The sequence below is a fragment of the Lepidochelys olivacea genome, assembly GCF_965140295.1.
Source record: "Lepidochelys olivacea isolate rLepOli2 genome assembly, chromosome: 13".
In the NCBI taxonomy this organism is placed as follows: domain Eukaryota; kingdom Metazoa; phylum Chordata; order Testudines; family Cheloniidae; genus Lepidochelys; species Lepidochelys olivacea.
This window is the reverse complement of record NC_140423.1, coordinates 5,120,967-5,145,345: the sequence shown is the minus strand read 5'-3', so window position 1 is coordinate 5,145,345 and position 24,379 is coordinate 5,120,967. Positions and strand designations below refer to the sequence as shown.

Genomic DNA, 24,379 nt, shown 5'->3' with positions numbered 1-24,379 from the left:
CAACGTGGCGCTCGTGACTTAACAAAGACACTTTCCTTCCCCAGACTCTATCTGCGTCTATCTGAGAGGGAGATAAGCGGGGCTCGCTGCCTGGAGCAGAAACGCCTCAGCTCTTCAGACACAGGGCTCCATTGTCCGGAATTTGGGAGCCCGTCCGATCGTCTGTCTAGAGCGAGCGCTTGCCTTTAAAAACATATGATTTTTAAGCCAAATGTTATTGTTCCTTTTACCAATAGGTCAACTGAGGTGGGGGAGGGGGGGCGTCTAGGGAGGAGCTGCCAATTAAATCCTAAAGCAAATCCAGCGACTGGGAATTGAATGGCAGGGCTGGGGGACGGGGGGCAGGGAACACACAGGCTGACAGCCGCATCATTGAAAGCGGGGGGGGTGTGCTTTGTCGATTTGGGAAAGTTTATGCTGGAAGGGCCCGATCCTGCCCCCATTGAGGTCGGGGGGGGGGGAGGGAGGGGCTTTGCGACTGATTGCAGACTCGGGCCCTAAGGGAGCAAAGATTCCCCCGGTGCCATGAGGAGGGGTGCGAGCGGATGGGTGGAAGGGGGACCGTGTCGATTCTGCTGGGAACACTCCGTCGAGAATATCCAGAGGCCTTGTGTTTGGTACATAAGGTCTGAGCGGCTGGTGCCTGCGTCTGACCGGGGGGTCCTGCTCCTCAACCGAGCGGGGGGGGGGGGTGTCGCGTTGGGTTTTCACTGAACCAGGCACATCCCGGCCTATTCGGAACGTGTCCTGGCACAGGCGGAATGTGTACGTAGCTTCTCCCAGGGAAATGGGTTTAAAGCAACCAAAGGGGACCATTTCTCCCGCTGGAGAGGATGCAGTTTTGATGCACGCTTTTTCCCCCAGGAGTTTTATTGTCTCGTTTTTAGTGACAAATACTCCCCCTTAAACGAACAACCCTCCTGATACGGAGAAACCACTCTTCCTCGCCGCCCCCTTCCGCCCCCCGCCCCCCACTTCCAGCCAATGCTGCCCCAAAGACATGCCCGCTGATCACAACCTTTGCACTTGCAAAACGTGCAAGGAAGGAAGGATGCGCTCTCCCGCCCGGACAGCCAAGGCAAACATCAAATTAATGCATCTCTCGCCGAGGGACAGAGGCAGCGTGGTCCAGCTGGAGGTTAGTTGCCAAAGTGGCTTGCAAGGCAACCCTGGAGCAGCGAGGGAGGGAGGGAGGCGCAAACTTCGGGCAGAAGGTGCCCCGGCCCGTGGCTTGGTTTTGCAGAGGAAAAGGCAGTGGCGGAGGCTGGTTCAGGGGCCGGTTGCAGAAGGCGCAGGAGCGGCGCTTGCCCCTGCCCCAGGCAGTGCCCGGGCGGCTGCTTTTTGCCGTGAGGAAGTGCAAAAACGGCATGCAGTTGCTTTAGGAAGTCAATCGCAGGGGCCGGGGGACGCGTGCGCAGTGCAGCCCCTGCCAGCCTCTCCAAGCTCGTCTCTCTAAGGGTGTCGATTCTGGAGCTAAAAAAAAAGGGGGGACGGGGACGGATGTGCCTCAGCAAAGGGAAGGAGGGCTGCGCTGCTGCGGGGGACTCGGATGCACAGCTCGTGAGTAAACCCCCCCCCCCCTTTGCACCCTGGCTCTGCAGCCAGGCTCCCCCCACCCGCCACGGCCCGCGCTGCTGCTAGAAATGTGTGAGCATTGATGCAAAAATCTTCTTGCTTCCCTTTTGTGTGAGTGGGGAGCGAACGGGCCAGCACCGTTTGTGCAAGAGCCGGGGAAGAAAGGGGTTTCCTCTAAGGAGAAAACACAGCCCAGCTGCAGATGGGGGGGAGGGAGCGACCCCAACCTTGCAATCCCCCCCCTGCTCGCTCTGAATTGCAAATCCTCCATTCCCAGTGCATTGCTTGGGATTGTATCTCCTGGGAGGTGGACGCTAAACCCGCCCCCCCCGTTGGCTCCCAGCCTTGTATTCAGTGGGGTGGGCTCCCCCTGGCTGCCGCCGTCCCTTTTTACCCCCCCCCCCAATGCATCAAGTGCTGCCGGTAGCCTTGTAAACCGCTGCTGAGGGAGGGAGTGTGGCTGTCTATTGGGGAGGGGGAGGAGAGGCGTAAGCCCCCAAGAGCCGCTCAGCTTCCTGGGCAGCATGAATTCCAGCTGAGCTCCTTTGCATTTGCATCCTTTCTAATGAAACCCATGTGCAATGGATTGCAACTGATTAGAGGGAGCGGGGTGTGTGTGCGCGCGCGGAAGATGCAGATAGGCGATACGGATGCGGGGGTTGTCACTGAATTGCATGCCGACTAATGGGGTGGGGGAAGCCCCAGGGAGGAGGAAGAGCTCGCGGGGGAGGCGCTGCCCCCTCCCTCCCCCACGCCTTTGCCGTCTGTCTGACCCGGGGATTTGCCTTGCATGTCGCGTGGCAGAGCTGTCAGCTCGCACGAGGCGGGGAGAGGCCGGGCCCCTGGCAGCTGCAGCTGGCTCTGCTGGGGGCGTGCAGAGGCTGCCTCGGGAGGAGGTTCTGCTGCCCTGCAGCCACGCAAAGCCAAGGGGGGAGTGGGGAAAAGGATCCTCCTCCCCGCCTTGCTGGTAGGAGGCTTCCCCCTGGAGCAGGCTGTGGCAGCCTCTGGCACTGCTCGGAGGAGGGGAGAGGTCTCCCAGTGACCAACCTCTGACCCACCCCCAAAGGTAACCCCGTGAGTCAGGACTCCTGGGTTCCCTTCCTGCTGATTCCCTGTGTGACCTTTGTGTAAATCACGTACATGCTCTGTGACTCAGTTTCCCCATGTATCAAGCAGGGTAAGGATACCTGGGGAGTGTGTGTGTTGGTGGGGGAATAATAGACTGGGGCCCTGACCTTTGGGGGGTCTCGGCCCTACAGGAGTGTAAATAACATTTCAAGGAGCTGTGTGGATCTCAGATGGGGTAGAGAAGTGCAGGCTGTTCTTGTGGCTTCATCCCTTTGAGCATCACCTGCGGAGGTGCCTTGGGAATGGGCAGGTTCCTCTGGGAAGCTCGGATGTCTCGGGAAGCTTCCTCGGGCTGTTGGTTTGGCACAGAGCCAGGGCCTTTTTAAAGAAACTAAACAAAAAGTGTTCAAAGTGAGTGGGAGGGATTTCCCAGCTTGTAGGGGAGTTCATTTCCCTCTCTGAATACAAGGCAGTCAGCTCTCTCGGAATGATTCTTAATCACCATCGAATGTGTGAAGAGCCGGATGCTGCTGCTTTCCGCCTTGGGAGTGCGGTGCACCGAATGGCAGGTATTTCCAGGCTGTTTTACTGGGGGCGGATGCCACTTCAGATTCCCCTACACAACGTTTTGCCCACCAGCCCTCCCCGCAAATGACCGGAGCTGCATGCTAATAAAAAAGAGTGCTCTGCAGTAACTGACCAAACTCCTCCTTCCTATAAGAGGCGGTGAGCAGGGTGGTCTCTGTAATATAGTTCAGTAAAGGCCTGTCTGTTTCCATATTATGGCACCAAAGCAGGCCTGGAGAGGGTGGGAGTGAAAAATATAATGAAGCAGTCACTTACAATAAGGCCTGTCACAGGTGCAGGGCTAGCGGCGCCTCTCTACCCCCCTGGTCTCTGAGGGCACCCCCGTAGGTATAAGGCCTTGTGTCTTTGCCTATCCCGGGACGCAGCTGTACCATTCTCCCATACTGAGACCAAGCCTGGGCTAGGGTCCTCTGCGCATCAATTGTGCTTACCCAGCAGATCCAACTGAGTTTGGGTCCCAGTGGTTCTTTCCTGTGGGAGTCTGGGACCAGTGGTATTCAGTGACCAAAACAGACTTCTTAAAACCCCAGCGGTCTTTGTTCCTGTTGTCAAAACAAACCAGTTAGAGAAACAGGATTTTGATACAACGGGTGGTGTACACATGTCTGTCGTACTGAGAGGTGTACTGTCCCTGGTGGCAGCCTAGACAGGCCTAATTTCTTCAGAACCGCCTTTCCCCCTCCTGCCCCGGTGGCTGCTCCCTGAACAACTCCCCCTTCTCTTGAAAGAAACCCATTTTAAACTGCCAGAATTATTCGGTTCGTCTGCATTTCCGGGCTTGGGCCCTTTGGGACAAAACTAGTTTTGCAGGTTGGCTGGGAAGGGGTTAAAATCTTCAAAGCTGACAGTCTGGGCCTTGTTCCTTCACTTTCAGACGTTGGCTGAGGAGCCCTGATCTTGAGTCATTCTCTTACTTCCTGCTTGTTTTTCCTATCAAGCTAAACCAATGTGTGAGTGTCCACATGCCAATAACCAGGTCAACGTACACTATTCATAAATTATTACAGAGCAGCTCCAGATCTGTCACAAGGCCTACGAAGAGGAAAGCGGGAGGCAATTCAGTTTTATTGTTGCCTTTGCACTCAGTTTCCCCTGGGGTTCAGGGCATCTTTCCACCCTGCTGTAACCCTGTATGCTCCAGAGTTTACTCCTGGTCCACAAGGCTTCCTTCTACTTGTTTGGTTCCTTACTTGGCTTTGCATAGGCACTGCATTCTTAGAGTTCACAGGAAGTATTTTAAAGCGAGTGATTTAGATACTTCAGTAAACAATTTTTTTTAAAAAAATTTTGGATAGTACCAGTAATTACTGAGAAACAGGGTGAGGAAGAGGATAAACGGGGGTGGGAATCCCCCAAACATTTCATGGTGGTGTAAAATTGGAAGTTGGGTTGTGCACCAGGTAACTTTATAGCAATTCTAGCAAGCTTTCAGAAGTTATTGGTGGCCAGTTACCAGGAAACTTGAAGTGTGAAATATCTTAACCTGCTCAGGATAATTATAATTGTCATCACCCCACCCTTGCCAAAGACTTCTTAAAAATTCTGATCTGCAGAGTGTCCTCTTTAAGCTCAAGCTACATGCACAATTGTAACCATTATGAACGATACCAGGGCCCCTCCTAGTTCTAGATAGGTGCTTAATTTATTCGTCGCAGCCAATCAAATTATTTCCCTGATTGCTTAGTGCTCTCCATCATGGTTTTGTCACTGCTTTGTATTTCATTCCAGTCCATTCTGCTTCCGCCTTTTCTCTTCTGAGTGGTGACCGAAGTATTTTATTCTGCTCATTTTTGTCAGTTCTTTCTTAATTCTTTAAATCCAAGCCAGGCAGGCCCTGGGGAGTTCTTGTGCTTTTGCTAGGGCTCAGTACCAGCGCTGGGTGTCACTAGAAAGCTGGCTGCAGAGTGTGTAATTAAATGCCGAGTTTCTAGAGGCGTCATGCCATGTGCCACGGTTCACCCTGGTAGCTGCTGCATTCTGAAGAATCTTGTACACAAATCTCCGCCACAATGTTTCACAAGCAATAAGTAATGAAGCAGAGTTGCAGGAAAGAGATCTTTATTGAGCATGCAGAGAGGCCACGGTTATATGCTGATGCTCTGGAGTTTGGGAGCTAGCAGTCTGGGCTCTGTTTGTTACTGAGCTCCTGGAGGACACCTAAGTAGGTTCCTCCAGAAACCTGACCCCTTCTTTCTCCAGTTCTGTTCAACCTATGTCTCCCCCCAGCCCCCCAGCCCGGAATTGTCACACTTTTGGGAAGCTAACTTTTGCTGTAAAAACATTGGGAAATGATGATATGGACATCATGGACAAAGCAGTTTTAACATTCAGGGCCCATTTCTCCTTGAAACTGGTACTGACATACTATGAAAACGGGACCATGAAAGTGGGACCAATTGCCAATTAAGAAAGAAAAGCAACAATTCTGAACATTTCAAATTTACTATGAATAACATGCATTTCTACGATGCCATCTTATTGAATCATATAATCATAGGACTGGAAGGGACCTCGAGAGGTCATCTAGTCTAGAGCCCTGCACTCATGGCAGGACTAAGTATTATCTAAACCATCCCTGACAGGTGTTTGTCTAACCTGCTCTTAAAAATCTCCGATGATGGAGATTCCACAACCTCCCTAGGCAATTTATTCTAGTGCTTAACCACCCTGACAGTTAGGAAGTTCTTCCTACTGTCCAACCTAAACTGCCCTTGCTGCAATTTAAGCCCATTGCTTCTTGCCCTATCCTCAGCGGTTAAGAAGAACAATTTTTCTCCCTCCTTCTTGTAACAACCTTTTATGTACTTGAAAACTATCATCCTGTCCCCTCTCAGTCTTCTCTTCTCCAGACTAAATGGAAAATGCCCTGACCCTGCAAAGACTTATACATACGCGTAACCTTTTTGCGTGCGAGTAATCCCGTTGAAATCAATTATGCATGCGCTTAAATTTTTGCAAGGTCAGGGCATTAATGTGGAAGCCAAACATGCTCATGCCACTCCTAAAGCTATTAGTGAGTCAACACAAGCTGTCAATACTGTGTCAGATTCAGTAGTATGTAGTCAAATGGGACTGGGGGTAAAACTATGCTTATGAAAAACGTTTGGTAATTAAAACACCCCACAGCGTGCAGTCAATAAAAAGCCATCTCTGAACTTGGGCTCAGTCTGCTACCTTTCTCGATTCCCACGGAGTGATGGGGGATAGATCTTTTCTCCGCTTGTGTTCAGCTAGAAATCCATAGTTTCCCCTCTTCCTCCTGCTTCAGGAAAGAGAGGTAGAAACACACCAAATGTGGTCGCGGGATTTCGCATCCTCCTGGCTGTATATGGAAAAGAAGGCCTTATTGTTCGATAGATTGTTTATGTGGCTGCAACACACAAATCTGGTTCAAGAAGAGGCGTCTTCCTTCACAGGTGTGTCTGGGAAAGACCGAGCAGCACTGTGATCCTGCTGGCACTGTGAATTGAGAAAGTTGAGCCTTTCTGAAGCTTGTTTTTAGGTGCTTTCTGCCTCCCCCGATCTCTGCAGGAGCTGCCTCCAACTTCTGGGCTTGTATGGTAGGGATGCTTCACAGCTGGACTGTTATTTCAGCACTGACTCTGCCGCTGTCTAAGAGTTACGGGCATTCCGGAGAGTGAAACCTCACTCAGTGTGATTGGCTCATAGTAAACGAGTCCTGTCATGGTTACTGACAGTAATGGGTTTAGCCCTAAATTGCAGGGAACTGTTTGAGTCCTCCCCTGCCCCTGCCAAGCCTGTGCCTTTGGACATTTTGTGAAATCAAGGGATTTCGCTTGAACAAAAAATGTTATTAGGACCATTAGAAATGAAAAAGGGGTTTCCTGACCTTGGGAAACTGTGTATTAGGGGGTTGGGTTATATAACAACTCGCCTGTCCAATTCTCCAGCCATCCTCCTGCTTCTGACAAGAGTTTGAAAGGTGTGGTTTGACCCTTGGAAGGTGCTTCATTAACATACCACGGGCTTTTGTGTGTTTTTAAAAGTTTGTTGCACAGAATATGTCATGCAAAATTTTAAAATACAAACTTTTCTCCTTTGCAACGGTGCTGAAAGTTTGCCGTACTGGTACCGTATTGTGAGTGGGAAGTCAAAGCCTGAGCCCCCCCTTCTTGCTGTGTGGGGCTGCAAAATCTATGTCAATGATGATAGCTCTGAGGAAAGAAAAGCAGCTGGCCGGCTTGTGTTAGCGAGGCTTGTGTAGACAGCCTGCTCTGTGGGAGCTGTGCCTTGCTGTTAACGTGGTGTATCAGAAGGGAAGTCAGATAGCCAACAAGAAGGGTTTCTTTTCCCCTTCTGTGTCTCATGCACAGACACGAGACTGACTAGTTCTTGAACAGTTTCCTCCAGCAGAAAGCAAATGTCCAAGCACTGTTTTGGATATAAGTGCAGAGAGAAGCCAATGGGTATGAAGCAAGGAAAGCTTGAAGCTAGCTCTCCGAAAAAGAACTCTGTGATACGGATGCAGCGTCCAAGGCAGAGAAAGTTCTTTTGCTTGCTGTGAGTGACTTTAGTGCTAGCGAGAGGTATTTTAGTGACAGTCCTGCAAACTGAACTCCTCTATTCTCAGAACTGGTGCAGGCCCAGCTCCTCAAGACCACTCTCTGCCAGCCAGCCTCCAGCCTGACCTAGCCCTTCTTAGTTCTTTGTGAAGAGCCCTTCGCGGCCTGTCAAATCCTGGGCCTCTACTGAGGCTGCCAGCAAGGGCTGCAATTGTAGTGTGAACTCCCGGGAACATGGGCTGAGACCTACGCAATTCGTTGTGTTGACTGTTGGTGATACTGACCCCATTGCCCCCCATCGTCTTGCTCAGGCCTGTAGCAAGTAACAACTTCCAGATGTTATCGACATGAGGTAGAGCGCGACAGATGACGCTCCGGGTCGAAAGCTCTCTGTGCCGTTAATCCCCTGTCCCCCGAGCCATCCACTTTCACATTTGCAAAAAGAGTCAAGATCCGGGGAAAGGGAGTGACCAGAGGCCATTTCTCACCCACCTGCACTGCTTTTTCATGGCCTTCGAGTAGACTTTTGAGCGACATGACCGGAGCAGCATTCCTCTTCCGGAGTCTGGTGCCTTTGTAGCACTCCCAACTCCTGCTACCGGGGCAGCAGCAGCAGAACCGCGGTGCCTCTTCCCATGACAGTACTAGCCTTTTAAACGCAGTGTCATGTCTGACGACCTGCCTAGCTCAGAGGTGCAAGCGGAGGGCAGGGCTCTCAGTTACCCATGGGTATGTGTTTGTGGGCTAAGCAGGAGGAGGCAGAGATGGTCTAGCTCACTCTCAGTACTTGGGAGGGGCTCAGAAACCATGGTGATATGGAGGGCATGTGATCAGTCTGGATAGATGGTCTTGTGTGGAGAGACTGGCACCATAAAACATGAGGAAGAATGGTCTTGTTGTTTTCTGGCTCTGCCACAGCTCCTGTGGGAGTATGGGCAAGTCACCGGGGCTCTGTACCTTGCTTTCCTCACCTGTAAAATGTGAATAATCCTTCCCTACCTCATGTGCTCCGGTGGTAGGCGCCCCCCCCGTACATGTCTAGGTAAAAATGAACGAGGATAGAGATGGAGTGGGGAGCTGGGTGTTGGGTTAATTGGCTTGCTGTTTCATTGGTTTCTAGGGGTTGTGGTTCACAGGAGGTTAACTCTCACATCCTCATGACACACGTGTGTTAAACTCCTGTGTGCAGCCTTCAGAGAACCAAGAGACTCCCCCATAGCAAATAACTCATTAAGCCAGTTGACAGGTTTCAGAGTAACAGCCGTGTTAGTCTGTATTCGCAAAAAGAAAAGGAGGACTTGTGGCACCTTAGAGACTAACCAATTTATTTGAGCATAAGCTTTCGTGAGCTACAGCTCACTGAGCTTTTCTTTCTAGGAATGTAGCAATTGCCAGGCTGGATCAGACCCAAGTTCCGTCTTGCTCAGTGTCCTTTCTCTGATAGTGGCTAGCACCAGCTGCTTCGGAGGAAGAAGCCTTGCAGATGAGATGACCCTAGGAGATAATCTTCCTCTGAATCCCAAGAGCTAGAAGTTGGTTTATGCCCTGAGTGTGGGGTTTTATAGAACTTCGAAAACTCTTGCTTGTTTCATTAGTATTTGCTATGAACTCTGGGTACTCTTGCTATGCATATAAATGTCTAGTCTTTTCCTGAAGTCTGTTGAGCTCTTGGCCTCAGACAACTTGTGACAGGGAGTTTCACAGGCTAATTTTGTGTTGATTGGGAAACTGTCTCCTTTTATCAGTTATGAATTTGCCACCTTTTAATGAACAATCTACCATCTCTAAACCATTTGTTACATTGTGATTGGACTGATTATCATTGAGAACTGTTTTTTTTCCTGGTGTGCATTCTGACACTTACAAGTTCAATTCACTTTGCTTGTATTCACTTTAAACTTGTTCTGCCTGTGAATGTTCCTAACGGTTCGTTTGCTAGAAAATGCACAGACTTCAATCACAAGAGGAAAAGGTGTGGTGTGCTGGGGACTAATGAGCTGGGCATTAATTTAGAACAAGATTTGGGATGGAGGATGGCCCAACAGTCACATGCTCTATTTAAAACTTGACCTCCCTTGTAGAGAGAGCTTTTTCTCCAGCCAGTGCTCAAAGCTTTTCATGAGACCTGATTCCTTCTCCTTTGCAAGGAGTTTGGGGTTGCCACCTGGTCCGTTTTGTCTTGTTTTTTTTCAAACTGGCTCAGTGGTTTGCTTAGGTTTTTTTTTTTTGTTATCAGAAAGCCTTTGAAATGCTAAACAGACCCAAGTGTTTTTAACTAGGTTACTCCTCATATGATTAAACATGGAGGATGCTTTCCTGGATGTTTACAGAAAGTTTCCAGAACAGTTGCCATGTGTTAGTCAAAGGGAACGTAACTAGAATTTTCCATGGAAAGCACCATGTCCGCAGAGGAGGTTGGGTTTAATAACATGTTGCACGGCAGTGTACAAAGAGTGGCTGCCCAGGAGTCCTCCTTCCATCCCACCCAGGGCTCGAACTTCTTACAAGAGGAGAAGTGGCATAAGATTGCTTCCCCCACCTTCAGTTCAGCACAGAGGGATGTTGCGTGATGCTAGAAAGGTTCTTATTTCATCCTTGCCCTTGGGAGTTGGACTGATACCTGCGTGTGCTGGTGATAGTGAAGAGGACCTGGTGCTGTGATCGGTGAGCCTAGCAGTGGCTTGCATCCAGGCCTTTGAGTTAATTGAGAGAGGTATGAGCATAGGCCACGCATTTCCAACTGAGTGTGAAAGAAGGAAAGGCCATTTGGACGGCTTGGGGTGCCTTTTGAAGGGGTGGTCCTTAAGCCTGTGGCTGACGGTTCTAATTTCTCTTCATCCTTGTGCTGATTGTAAGGGAACCACTCTGAGCCTCATCTCCTGAGATGAAGTCTTGAGGCTGAAAGGTGTTGCAGGTTGCCTTCGCTTTCTCAGCATATGGGTCCAGGTCTTACCTTTCTGTTACACCTCTGCACCCCCTTTGAAGACTGGAGGGCAGATCCTCAGAGTCTGCAGGCATGGCCAGGTGTAAACGGAAGCCAGAATTCCCCCCAGGGTATTGACTGGTGCTAGTGTTGCCAGGACTCAGATGGGGAAGAGATGCAGAAGGGCCTGCTGATGCTAACTGCTGTGGAAACTCTCACTTAGTCTTGGAATGGTGGTGTTGCAAGGGCTGCTGGATGCAGCAGTGGCTCACAGGGAGTCGACTTGGAGTATTTTGTGTAATTTATTCCCATAAGTGAGAGGGTTGGATTCGCTTAACACCACTAGTGAATTGAAAGGCAGACTCTGAGTGGAGAGCAATGGAGAAAAAAGGCAAATGATGGAGATTGGACCTGTTGATTCAGGTTCAGCAAGGTTCTCTGGAGCATGGGTATAGTATTAGGCTCTTGCAAATTTGGTGCTAACCACAACCCTGTAACAGAGTAGCTGATATCTCCTGGGAAAGAATGCTGTGGAGTCCAGAGCCGTTATGCCCGTGCAGGGCATGGTCTCATCTTCTGTGCTTTGCTTTGCTTGTTCCTAGTTATGAAGAATTAGTTAATCGGTTTCCGCTGCTCAAAGTTATAATCCCCTTGTTTCAGACATTGCTGCTGCTTTCTGTGGAGGTCACAGTGATGGCAAAAGCAGAGAATTAGACTTCAGGTAGGGAATGAGCAGATGAACTTCTCTCCACCATTCCTATTTGTATGCACCTCCCCTGAGCAGCACATGCTGAGAGACGAGAAGAGAAAAAACAAAAATAATCTGCCTCTTCCCACGGGATAAAATCGCCTCCATTCTTCTTTCTGCCCCACCGGTATGGAATCATAGCAATGCAGGGCTGGAAGGGACCTTGAGAGGCCACGTAGCTCAGCCTCCAGCACTGAGGCAGGACCAAGTAAATCTAGACCATCCCTGACAGGTGTCTGTCCAACTTGTTCTTAAAACCCTCCAGGACAGGGATTCCCACAACCTCCCTTGGAAGCCAGTTCCAGAGCTGAACTGTCCTTAATAGTTAGAAAGATTTTCCCAATATCTAACTTAAATCACCCTGCCTGCAGATGAAGCCCATTGCTTCTTGTCCTATCCTCAGTGGACATGGAGAACAATCGAACACCATTCTCTTTATAACAGCCCTTAAAGTATTTTAAGACTGTTATCAGGTCCCTCCTCAGTCATCTTTTCTCAAGACTGAACGTGCCCAGGTTTTAAAACCTGCCCTCCCAGGTCAGGCTTTCCAAACGGTTTGTTTTTTGTAGCTCTCCTCTGGATTCTTCCCAGTGTGTCCAGTATTGGACACAGGACTCCAGCTGAGGCCTCCCCAGTAGAGGAGGACAGTTACCTCCCGTGTCTGACATATGACACTCCTGTTAATACACCCCAGGATGATGTTCGCCATCTATAGTCCTGAACTGTTTGTACATCTGTAAGCTATGAGCATAAGGTAACTGTAAATAACCCATTTACCCTGCATCTTTCTTGGAAGTTTCCAAGCGTCTCTTGCTTCTGGAGAGAGTTTGGCTTGACCGCTCCTTCCCGACCTGAGCGGCCCCCGGGCCTCTTTTTTTTTTTTTTTTTTTTTTTTAACAGTCAGGGAAACCCTCTCTTGGAGACTTCCACTGTCTGACCACAGAGGGGAGAGCTCTGATGCCTGCAGCAAAAATACACCTTGTGGAGTACGAGGGCACCTGGGAAAAACCGGTCTGTCAGTTCTCCCTCTGACTTCCCCTGCTGAAAACTGAGCAAGTGCCGAGGTTAGGGAACACGGGCTCAGGGAATAAGGATGGGTGCTGGCAGGTGAAAACATCAGTGACAAAAGAGGAGACTTGAGATGTTAGGGCAAAAGATCTCCTGTGCCAGGCTACAGTAGCTTGAAGCTAAGCAGATAGCTTTAACCATATGTGTTAGGAGCTGATGGGGGAGATTTTATTTGGTTATTATGTGTGTTATCATAGCACCTAGGAGCCCCATATGTGGACCAGAACCCCATTGTGCTAGGTGCTGTATAAACACAGAACCAAATGACAGTTCGTGCCCCAAAGAGCTGACAATTGAAGTTCAGGTTCTCATTGGTCTGGAGAGAATAATGGGATAGCCTTGTTTAGTCGGAGATTTGGGGCAGTGTTCTTCAGTTAAGTTTTAAGAGTTCCCGTTTGTCTGCTGTTGGGATGTGTTTGTTTTTGTGGTTGTTTTTTTCATTTCAGCCTATTAAATGAAATCTTCCTATGCTTAGACACAGTCACTGATTGCATGCCTGTGCAATGCCCCTCTGTGATGGGTTGTCCCCCTGGGGTGCAGTCTGGGAGCCGGGAGAAACCACTGCCCCCCTCTAAAACACACAGCTGGGTTGGAGATTCATCCAGCCTCACCCAGTTGTGTGTCTTAGAGCTTCCAGACTGCATCCCAGGGCGTGACAATGCGTTACACCCTCCTTTCGGTCCCCTGTGTTCTTCATGCATTCAGTGTCCCCTTGCTTTCATTGCTGAGAATTCCTTACTGCCGCAGTGAAGAGTCATGGCAGTGGGGCTGCAGAAAGAGTCACCTACACAAATCCCACAGCTTTTCCAGCTTCCCTGCAGGATTAATTTATTGCATGTCCCCCAGGGTGGGTGTGTCACACACCGGCCATGCTTGGGCTCTAGCAGGCTGAGGAGTGTAGTTATCAGAGACACACTGGGCAAAGGAGCTTTGTCACCTCAGGCTAATCCCATTCCCTGTACTGCCCAAGGGTGGGGCATACAAGTTATGTTTTATATATTGCTGCCTTCTGCATGAAGCAAGTGCGAGTGGTGTCAGGGACTGGGCTGCCTAACGTAACCCCTGGAATGCACCTGTAAACCCAGTTAAAATACATTAAAAACCACACGCCCCTCTGTGTTTAGGGCCAGTGCTTTGCGTCTCTGCCACCTCCTACTGACGGCAGCTGGAGAAAGTGCACTTGACTCCCCTTGTGAGGGGAGGGAGCACCTCTTTGCTCAACAGCGACCTCTCTGGCTGATCAAGGTAGGGAAGACAGGCTTCCACCCACTGCAAAGCCAGCAACCTGCCGAGCCACGTGGGGAGAAGAGGGAAATGAAGGGCTGGTCAGGGCTGTGCTAGGGATGCGGTGCGTGGGGGGCATGCCATTACGGAAGCCTCTGGGGGCATGGACAGGCTTTAAAACAACTGAATGTGTTCAAACCAAAGAGTCCCTGAAGAAATGACCGCATCCGCTAATGTGTTCAGAGAAGGGGGAATTGCCGTACTGTTTCAATAACACACAGCATCATTTGCTAACCTGCTTTGCAAGCTGCTTAGAGCAGGCGTTCCAAGCAGCAAGCAGGGCTGAATTCTGCTGTCTGGCCCATGGCACTGACATATTGGGTGTATTCCATGTTTCTTCCTCTTGCGGAGCACCCAATAGTGACGGCTGGGAATTCTGCCTCTTGGAAAGGGGGCAGAGTGGAGAGGGGCGGCGTGGCTCTGAGGGCAGACAGTTGTGCTCGCTAGGTACTGGAAGTGTTGTATAAGGCGCACCCTCCGGAGCGAGTGCTCACTGCATATGGTTTTGAATTTGCGCTGCCCTCCTTGGAGGAGGGATTAGGGTTCCAGGAGGCTCTTCATTAAGCGTTTTTCATCGTTGTGTGACTTCCTTCTAAAGACCAGACTGGCGCTGTTTTGTGCATGTTTAAAAAATAAAAGACCCTCTTAGAATTAATAAGAGCAGGCCCCTGTTCAAAGCCCCTTGCCCCTCCCCAACCTATAGGTAGACCAGAAAGGACCATTAGGTCATCTCATCTGACTTCCTGTAGAACACAGGCCACAGGATTTCTTCCAGTTATTCCTGTCTTGAGCCCAGTAACAAGCATTTGACGAAAGCATATCTTCCCAAAAGGCATCCAGTGTTGCTATGAAGACTTCAAGTATGCTTTCTTGGGTGCTACAAATCCTGGGTTAAAGTGGATGGGAAACCTCTTTAATTGGCAAAAGCATCTAAAGGAGTTGGGCCCTCAAACACCCCTGGGCAATTCAATGAAAATCAGGTGTCTCAACCCCTTAGGCTCCTTTGACTATCCCAGCTGAGACAACCAGCACGTTTTCCAAGGAAATAATCATCTAAAAGGGACTCAGCCCCAAATACATGTTAAAAGAAAGAAAATGAATGTTGCTTATCTCAGAGAGAGTGCAAGCCCACTGTTATTCCAGCAAAAAAAGACTTGATCAAACTCGCTTACTTGGATAACAGCAGCTTAGCCAAAATGTCAGTGGTTTCTGGCATTCTTGCCTGATATCAGCATTGCTCAGTTGCATGTGAGGTTTGTTTTTCTAAACATTCATATGGGTTGAGTCTCCCTGTCACTGGTGGCTCATTTCCTTGGAAGATGCGCTTAGTCACCTTCTTCTTGTCTTTAACTCTGAGTTCAGATGACAAAAACCATTCTTAATGATTTGTTCCCCCTCCTGGTTGTTGTGATCAGGGGGTGTATTTAAAGTGGCAATGTCAGATCCATTTCTTGCCCCGAATAATAATAATTGTAACCAACATTGAGAATGTTATCATTTGGCAATGTGTGTCTGGGTCCACCCCCAAAATATTAATTCCAGGACTGGAAGAATTGAATAAAAACATGGGTCTCCTTCATTTTTCAAAGAGATGCCCAGGATTTAACAGGCCAATTGGGGCTGCGGGAAGAGCGGCCAGCACGTCCCTTGGCCCGCGCCTCTTCCCACAGCCCCCATTGGCCTGGAGCAGCGAACCGTGGCCAGTGGGAGCTGCGATCGGCCGAACCTGCGGACACGGCAGGTAAACAAACCAGTCCGGTGCGCCAGGGGCTTTCCCTGAACAAGGGGCAGACCAGCTCTGAGAACCACTGTCCTAACTGGATCCACATTTATCTGTTGTTTTTTTTTTCATTTTTTCTCCCTTCTCTCTTTCTGTGGACCACCGTGTTGGTTGATGGTGCCATGCCTTTCAAAGAGAGTTCAAGTATGCCTTCAGTTCAGTTGTAAGCAGATGCTAAACAAATAATTATTGATTGTTAGACATCTTTTATGGAGCATCAACGATTGTTTAATAGCTGCCTGTCTGTCACAGTGGTATTAATCCTCCTATAAATATGCTCTTTAACCTCCACTACTTGTCTTTTAAAATTTTCAGTCAGGGTTGGTTATTGTGTGTGCTGCTTTTACTCTACTTAGTAATTACTTACGTTTTTATGGAAGTGTGAGACTAAGGCAAGGTGCTGTAACAGCCATGTATGGATTGTATTGTTAGACTGCAGTACAGGTTTTTCTAATGAACGCTGAACACACTGCAACTCCGTTAGGAGACTCCCATTAGATATGTGTAGGGAAATGAATTTATAACATAACCTACTTCTTTGGGTGACTGTGTTGTCTTCACTTCCCATCTGTGCCCTGAGTTGGCTGGAGCTCATCAAACTCTAGGGATGTCACAGCTTTCTGGACAGTGTTAAGCAGGGGTATCAAAATACCTTTGGAGACCCTGTGCAATTAATAAATATATAACCTAATATGTGCGTGCCTCCTAGAATTTCACTGCTGCTGAGGAAACTCAACAGGTCCCTAGAGGAAAACAAATTCCGCAGTGCTGAGACATGTTTATGGCTGAGACCTTTCAGCTAAGACAGATCCTTTGATTCGGAAGTTCTGTATGCCTCCTCTTGTTTGATCAGTCTTCGCTGGTTCAGGGGACAGGATCGCGGTGAAATTTGGCTCCCCCAGCTGAAACAGTTTTGCAAGACATTAGCCACACTTGTTGCTTTTCACCCCTTACAAGATTCTGCTAGATTTTAACGAGAGCCATTCCCTTTCCCTGCCTGCTACCCTTAGAAGTTTAGTGCTTCTGTTCTGTTGCTACTGTAGCTAAAAAGGGCTCAGATACGTGGCATTTTATATAACCCTGTATGGCTGTGGACAGATTTAGGACAACGCAGTCAAGTACAACTTGGTCCCCCCCCCCCATTTCGTTCATACAGAGGTACGGTCGCATGCTGATTGTTCACAAGCTGTTTTTACAAGTTGCTGATGAGCAGACTGCGGCTAATTCTGTTCCTTTTTATTCTGAAGGAGTTCAAAGTGGGATGAGTAAAACATGCTACTGGATTCCCACCACTCCAGTGGATACAAAATATATTTGGACCTCCTCAGCTGGCGTAGATTGTCACAGCTCTGGTAAAGTCAATGGAGTTGTGGCAATGGACACTAGCTGAGAATATGCCCCCTTATGTGGTTTGAAATATACTCCATTATCCTGTGCTTTTGATCAGCGTAGGTGGAATCTCAGGGACAGTTGCTACAGATTAGGGTGAGAGTTGGGTTTTGCCCTCACATCAGAACACAAGCTAGGCAAATCGGTTTCAGGCTTTTAACCATTTAAGTGCTGCCTATTGTGGGATGTGGGGTAAAGCACCCCACGTAGGTATATCGGCTTTGCAGCACTCTGCGTGGTGGAGCTATGAACATAGGGAAGAGTTGTCATGCTGCACTATCGTCACACAGAGACTGTGCTAGCAAACAGCAAGCGAAGGGTTAACAGAGGCCAGGTTAGGGTTAGTGTGTTGGACTGTTCCCACAGCCATGTGCCCTCTACAAATCCAGTGGGTGAAAATGGCTGGGAACCCTGGAGCAATCTGATCGTTATCAGCAGACCAAACGTAGAAATTAGGGTTGGGAAAGATGGATCCAATGATAGAGCGCTGTCCCCTCCCCGCCCCCTGCGGCATGAGGGTTCCGAATGGTGAACGGCTGGAAGGAAGACGCATTTCTCGCTCCTGTGTAAAATCATTGGCCACTGGCAGTTGAGCTACATTGTTGATAAGGAGATACCTGAGTAGGAAGAGAGGAGCTTTTAACAGCTCTGCTGGGATCTGTCTGCTGCCGGCACAAAGGAGAGGCCTGATTTTCCAGCAGGCAGGTAGACTGGCAGCAGTTGTACACCCTACCCCAGTGAGCCTGTGCGTGTCTCTCTCTCCATAGGTTTTGTTGGTTTTAACACAGATCCGGTTGCCTGAGCCCCTGGGCTCATATTCCTCCTGGATCCAGTCATCCCTATGGTTTTTGTGCTGAGGAAGAGGCCTGCAGCAATTCTTAGGGCTGCCTAGTTACGGAATGAGTCTGCAGTTGAGTCCTACGGGTTGCCCCGGCCTATGGTGTTCCCCGCTGCCATCTCTTAATTTCTCATATTCCATTGTGCTGAAGCCTTGATCCAACAACGAACAGGAACACACATCAGTAAGAACTAAACCCGGGGGGGAAACTGTGCTGAAAACTGAAAATCTGATGTAGAGATGGCAGCCACAGAAGAAGTGGAGCTGCGAGTAATGCTGCCAGGTCCGGGGAATGACTAGGGCTAGTGAGAAGATGGTCACTGAAGGTGCAAAAGTTCTCTACCTGATTCAGCCAGGGCAGAATGCTGCAAACTCAGTTACCTGGCTAGAATCACTGAACAAGTAGGAGATGTCTTGGCTTTCAGGTGAACTAACAAGTCAGGAGGGTGTTTAGACAGGTGGAAGGGAGGTGAACAAATAACTTGCAACATGTAACCTCTTGGACAGACTGTTGAGCATCAATCTCTACTGCCTTGCAATTTGGTTAGTTGCTTAAACCTGTGCAAAGCAGGTATTGAACATTGCCTGTGGTATAGAATCCTGATCTGATAGTGTTTGATGTCCCTTTTCACAGGCTTGTATGACAATGCTTGGTGTGGTGGAAAATTGAGACCTCTCCCTGCTTATTTCTGTTCACAAGGAGGTGTCCGAATTCTTGAATATTTTGCGGGCTTTACCTTGTGCAGATTCACAGTCTGCAGGTCACTTATGGGCAGTCTGTTGTGAAATATAAAAATGTAGGGCTGGAAGGGACCTTGTGAGGTCATCATGTCCAGCCCCCTGCACTGAAGCAGGATCAAATAAACCTAGACCATCCCTGACAGGTGTCTGTCCAACCTGTTCTTAAAAACCTTCAATGATGGAGATTCCACAACCTCCCTTGGAAGCCAACTCCAGAGTGTAACTACCCTTGTAATTAGAAAGGTTTTCCTAATATCTAACCTAATATCTCCCTTGCTGTAGATTAAGCTCATTATTTTTTGTCCTACCTTTAATGAACGTGGAAAACAATTGATCACCGTCCTCAGCCCTTAACAGATTTGAAGACTGTTATCAGGTCCCCACTCGGTCTTCTTTTCTCAAGAGTGAACATGCTTTTTCTCATAGGTCAGGTTCTCTAAACCTTGTATTATTTTTGTTGCTCTCCTCTGGATGTTCGCAGTCCCTATTGTGTTGATTAGTTACGTAGTTTTGACCAGTATTCTTGCTTAAATTGCGTTTAACACAAGTGTTCACCTCTGAGAAAGCTCTAGTGCTGATGAGAAAGTGAAAGGGTTTTAGAGTCGTGACCCAATCAAAATTTACTCTCAGATGTGAGTGAATATTCATGGGGAAACATGTTCCTCTGTTGGCTCAGCTCTGATGCCACGTGCCCGTTTTGGGTAGGATTGGCCTTCTTGGCTCCCCCTTCTCCTAAAGCAAGCTCTGTCCGAGTGTCTGGTTCATTGGGTGAAAAGAGGGGGCAGCAAGAGAGGCTGGAGGTACAGTGGGAAATAACACCCATTCTTTATCACCAGCCTTGACTGGAAATAACTTGGTTCGCTCCTTCTTTTCTGGTTAAGGCCTAGGCCTCCCTCCCAACCCTGAGTCTAAAATAAGTGTCTGGCTTTTAGTTTCTGTTCTGGGATGCCAGCACAATTGTTGGATGGTAAAAAGATCCCATAAAAGTGTCTCTCCTCTCCCACCAGCTGCACAGACTCATCTGCATTTGTTGCTGGAAGCTGAATTTATAAAAGTGATGAAATGCAGAGGGGAAATTAACAATACTTTGCTTTGCACTCCAATAGCACTGGTCATCCGGGGATCTCAAAGGACCTCACAGACCCTAAGGAGCTAGGCCTCGCTGCCCAACTTGTGAGGTAGGGATGCATTACTCCCCCCTAAGAAATGGGGGAAGGTGGAGGCTCGGAGAATTTACATGATCGCGAAGGGTCAGAAACTTGAGCAAGGCTTCATGAGGCAGGGGGCAGAATGGTGGTTGGGGGCTTGCATGGCTCACTGACAAGCTACTATTGACTTTGCTCCCAAGGAATTTATGGTGTAGGTAGCTGGAAAATGAGGTTTTGTTCTGAGGAAAACTTTCCTTTTTGGGGGGGGGGGGGGCCGAGATGAAAACCAAAATATTTTGGTTTTCTGAAACGCTGCTGTGGTGCCTCCTGGGAGCTGTAGTTCAGATACCTCATACTCCCTATTGTGTCTGTCGGCCAGGTTTGACTGCATCTTGCATGACGCGCCATGGGCTCCCCTCTTGGTGAGGGGAGGTGGTGTATTATGGCAGGTGCGTGGTTGTGGTGCATCCTGGGAGATGTAATCCAGCTGGGGAGCCTGGCCCAGAGAGGAGAATGGGAGCATGCGGCACCTGAATGGCAACTCTCATGAGACAGTATGGTGGCATTTCAGAATTGAAATGTTTTCATTTCTAGGCATTGATTTTAGACCAAAAAATCAGTTGTTTTCCCCATGTAAAGTAGATGCTTTGAGAGAGAAAATGTTCAACCGCCCCTAGTTAATTGATCCAGGAAATCATATGTTAGCAGCAAGTGAAGTAAATGGCCCTGCCTCTATCCAGGGTGAGGACACCTCCCCCCCCCCACACCCCTCTTTTGCCAGCAGTGACAGATTTCCCCACTGGCGAGTGCCTGCTGCTCCCCACAGAGAGAGGGGCTTTCGGCTGGGACTGCTGGTTTTACCATAGAGAGCTCTCCTGAGCTGCTGTCGCTTCCACTGGTTTGATCCCTGCCTCCCATTTGCTCCCTGAAGAGGTGGAGAACAAGTAGAGGGCCACTGAGTGTTTAGCTGATGAGGGGGAAAGGAAAGCACTAGCTGGCACCTGCCAGCCAAGGCCAGCATTAAAGTTTCGTCTGTTTCCCTTGTCACCTTGCGGTGATGGATTCTCGGCATTATCTCAGTGTTGGGTGTTGATGGGCTTGGATTTGGATGGAGCAAGTTTCGAAGTCCTTGCACTCGTCTCTGGGAGGGCTCGCGTCCCTGAGAGACTCCACATGGGTAGCTCCATTGTTCTTGAGGTGCACGGCTGTCATGGCTGTGGAGGGAGAGACAGCCCCTTGAGTAGCTTGGTCCCCATTCATGGTGGGCTTTGAAGATCAGGGCCTGGCTCTTGGACTGGTTCAGGTATTAGTTGGGGAACCCTTGCAACGACAGTAGCGTGGCAATGATCGGTTCCTATTCTGGGCTGTTAGTTGGAGCTCCTGTTTGCTAAGGATTGGAGGAGAACAGCGAGACCTAATGGCAGCACCGTTGCCCCAAGCAGCCAAGATGGTGGAGCACTCTGGGTTTCTCTCTTGGGGGCTGGCGTCCATGGCTTGTAACTGTCTGATATGTTTTCAAGCCCCACCTTCTTTTCTTTTTTTAAACTACATTGCTAAAGAAAAATATGAACCCTAATAATAGCTCGTACAACTTCCTGTACCGCTGCCAGGTAGCAAGTGCAGGCTGCCGAGGCTGTGAGACAGCCATCGCAGTGCGGGGTGCCGTCATCTGCGTAGGCAGAGTGTTGCTCACTGCACTGAGACATGCCAGGTGTTTCGGAGAGCAGCTTTGGGAGTCCCTCTGGAGCAGTGGTTCTCAATCTATTTACCACTGTGGGGCGCATATGCAGCTCTCTGTGTGTTATGTGGGCCTCATCCACACAATGTGTACACTACTTGTATGTCTCCGAGGATGTCACGTGGGCCGCACGTGTGCTGATTGGGCCGCAGGTTGAGAACCACTGCTCTAGAGCCTGGAGCATTCGAACTGCTGCATCCTGTCCCGCAGCAAACGGGCGTCACCAGCATGAATTTTGTCATCAGATGGGATTTCTTCTCCATCCCCATCCCTTATATTGACTCACTCAGTTTCCAAGCACTGTGACTTCTCTGTCTCTAAAGCATCAAGTCCAGTCCCAATGTAGTGTTACAAAATAACCTAGGGCTGAGTCCGCAAACTTCTGCCTGCTCCATTAATTTCACAGTGGGACCGCTCTCTGAGCGCCTGGAAGATCGGCCCTTGTAGTGTTGCTGAGCTCCTAGTAATCTGACTGCTGCGAGGGGAACGGGCAGGGGATCAGAGGAGCGGTACAATTCCTGTGCAAACGGCAAGAGCACACGGGGCTGATCTGAAGAGCGAATGCTGCGTTTTCCTGCCTATAGGGGCAGGGTGGGGGAACTGAATAAAGCTGTCCTGAGTGCACATGGGGTGCAGAAATGTCTCTGAGCCTGGTTATGTTACCTGATGCCATGAGTTAGCGAGTAAGCAAACAGACATTCTGACTGGAGTGTCGAGAACTCTTCTCCCTAAGGGATGGCATAACACACACCCCCCCGCACACACACCCCCTTGATTGTACAGTGCAAATTGGTGTGAAGAGCATAGCTGAATGTCGTTGAAATCCTGCGTGGGAGGCTGTTCAGTGGTCAGAGTAGAGAAGTCTTGGGGAAACCCTGCTACTAACTTGTGTGACTTGGGGCCTGTCTATGAGCCTCTGTTGCCCAGTCTGTGTGCTGGGGACATTTCCAGCCCCTTTGGCAAAGTGCACTGAGATCCTTGGATTGAGAGCCCTGGATTGCAAGAATGCACTCTGCTTGGGGACTGCATTTCAGTCCCATTCAAAAACATGAGCCAGTAACATAGAATCATTGGGTTAGACGGGACCACCAGGGTCATCTGGCTAGTCTAACCCCCCTGCCAAGATGCAGGATTTGTTGTGTCTAAAAATATATAGACTGCAGCTGCCCAGCTTACATAGCAATTTAATGGTGGTGCATAATACACCTGTGCTTTGTAATCTGCAAGGGCTTCCCACTCAGTTCTGGGTGAAATTCAAGAAGCTGATTTTGCCTTATAAAGGTCTAAACTGTTTGGGTCCGGGTTGCCATAGAAACTGGTGGTTCCCCTCGTGTTCCGGCCCCACACGCAGTGGGGGAAGACCCTCTGTTCTAGAATTTCCCCTGACTTGATCTAAAAGAGTCCGGATTTGCTGATGTTCCAGGCACCTCGAGAAGCTTATTCGCTCAGGCTCTTCCTAGGGGCCATCTGGTAAGAGGAAGGTTTTTTTTTTGTTGTTGTTGCAGGGAGGACGGAGGACGAATCTTCTAGTGGTATTGGCATTTTGTCAGCATGATGTTTGTTTCTGCCTCCTCTGTTAGTGTGTGTTCAGAACGCACTTAGCAAGAGCCCTAGGTGCAATATGTAAAACTGAAAACATTTCAGAGTGGTCGTCCGGGCTCTTCAGTGTAACAGTCCTTGGAACTGTTGTGAGTTGCTGTTTCTTTCATGTGACTGCAAGGGTTTGCGGATTGCCACAGTGTGAACTTGTGAAGTCTGACTGTCCAGCTGTTTGCCACTTATGGTGTTTCCTTTGTTAGCACTGAAGGTGTCAGTGTTTTGAATCAGAGTCTCCCACCCACGCGTGTAGTTTCAACTTTTCCTGCATCCTGCAGTGAGTCTGGTGTTGACCTCAGTCCTTTCTAGCTCTGTAAAAGGTCATGACAGACCAAGGCTTCCTCCCTTTGTGGGGGGAGCCAATAAATGCTCTTATTTGGACCACCTTAAGACTGAAGGAGGTTATAGAACCATACAGCTTCAATTGCTTTTATGTAGTAACTGACTTCAGATGGAGTTAGAACTAGACTTCAGATTGGGCTGTAATGGGTGGAAAGGAAAGGCTGTGTCCTGCGTGGATCCTGTTGGCAGAGATAATAATCTGGGATAGTTGGGGGCGGTGCCTGTGAGCGAGAGCCGCGCAGAGCTGCTTGCATGCCTCTGCCTAGGAGCCAGACCTGCTTGCCACTTCTGGGGTGCAGTGCGGTCCGCAGTGCTAGGACAGGAGGGAAGCCTGTCTCTGCACCCCGGCTGTGCTGCTGACCGGGAGCCGCCGGAGGTAAACCCATGTCCTAATCCCACGCCCCAATCCCCTGCCCCAACCCTGAGCCCCCCCAACCTTCCAACGCCCCTTCTTGCACCCCAACCCCCTCATGCCTGCACCCCCAGCCCAGAGCCCTGACCACCCCCCGTACACCTCAATCCCCTGCCCCAGCCCTGCGCCCCCCGCAAATCCAGAGCCCCCTCATCCTTGGCCTCATCCCAGAGCCTGCACCCCCAGCCCAGAGCCCTGACTCCTTCCTGCACCCCAACCCTCTGCCCTAGCCCAGAGCCCCCTCCCACACCCTGAACCCCTCATTCCCAGCCCCACCCCGCAGCCCTTACCCCCGCACCCCAACCCTCTGCTCCAGCCCTGAGGCCCCTCCCACACCCCAAGCCACTCATCCCCAGCTCCACTGGGTTGCAGGTACCAACAATTTTCTTCAATTGGGTCACCAGAAAAAAAGTTTGAAAACTACTACACTAAATGGATGTCTCTGATGATTAGCAGAAACAGCCAGGGAAGTCCTGGAAACCCACATGAAAGGCCAATTAGATTCATGCTTATGATACACTGGCAAAAAGATAGGTGTCCTCTAGGAGAAGTCCTTCTTTAAACACTGCCGCTTTCCTCTGCTGGGGGACAGTGGTTCACCTGGTCCCTCCTCCTGTG

The 24,379-nt window shown here is 49.5% G+C and overlaps 1 protein-coding gene across 3 annotated transcripts in view; it reads left to right on the top strand.

Annotated features, from left to right (window-relative positions):
• Positions 1 to 1,044: 1,044 nt before the first annotated feature.
• RGS19 (regulator of G protein signaling 19) overlaps positions 1,045 to 24,379 on the top strand; it is a 56,374-nt gene continuing 33,039 nt past the window's right edge. Inside the window, exon 1 of one of the 3 annotated variants that reach the window (XM_084646378.1) lies at positions 1,045 to 1,138. The gene's annotated coding sequence lies outside the window, so the exon portion shown is untranslated. Of the gene's footprint in view, positions 1,139 to 1,436; positions 1,561 to 24,379 lie in introns of those variants that run through there. The other 2 variants (XM_084646377.1, XM_084646376.1) reach the window with 2 other exon arrangements.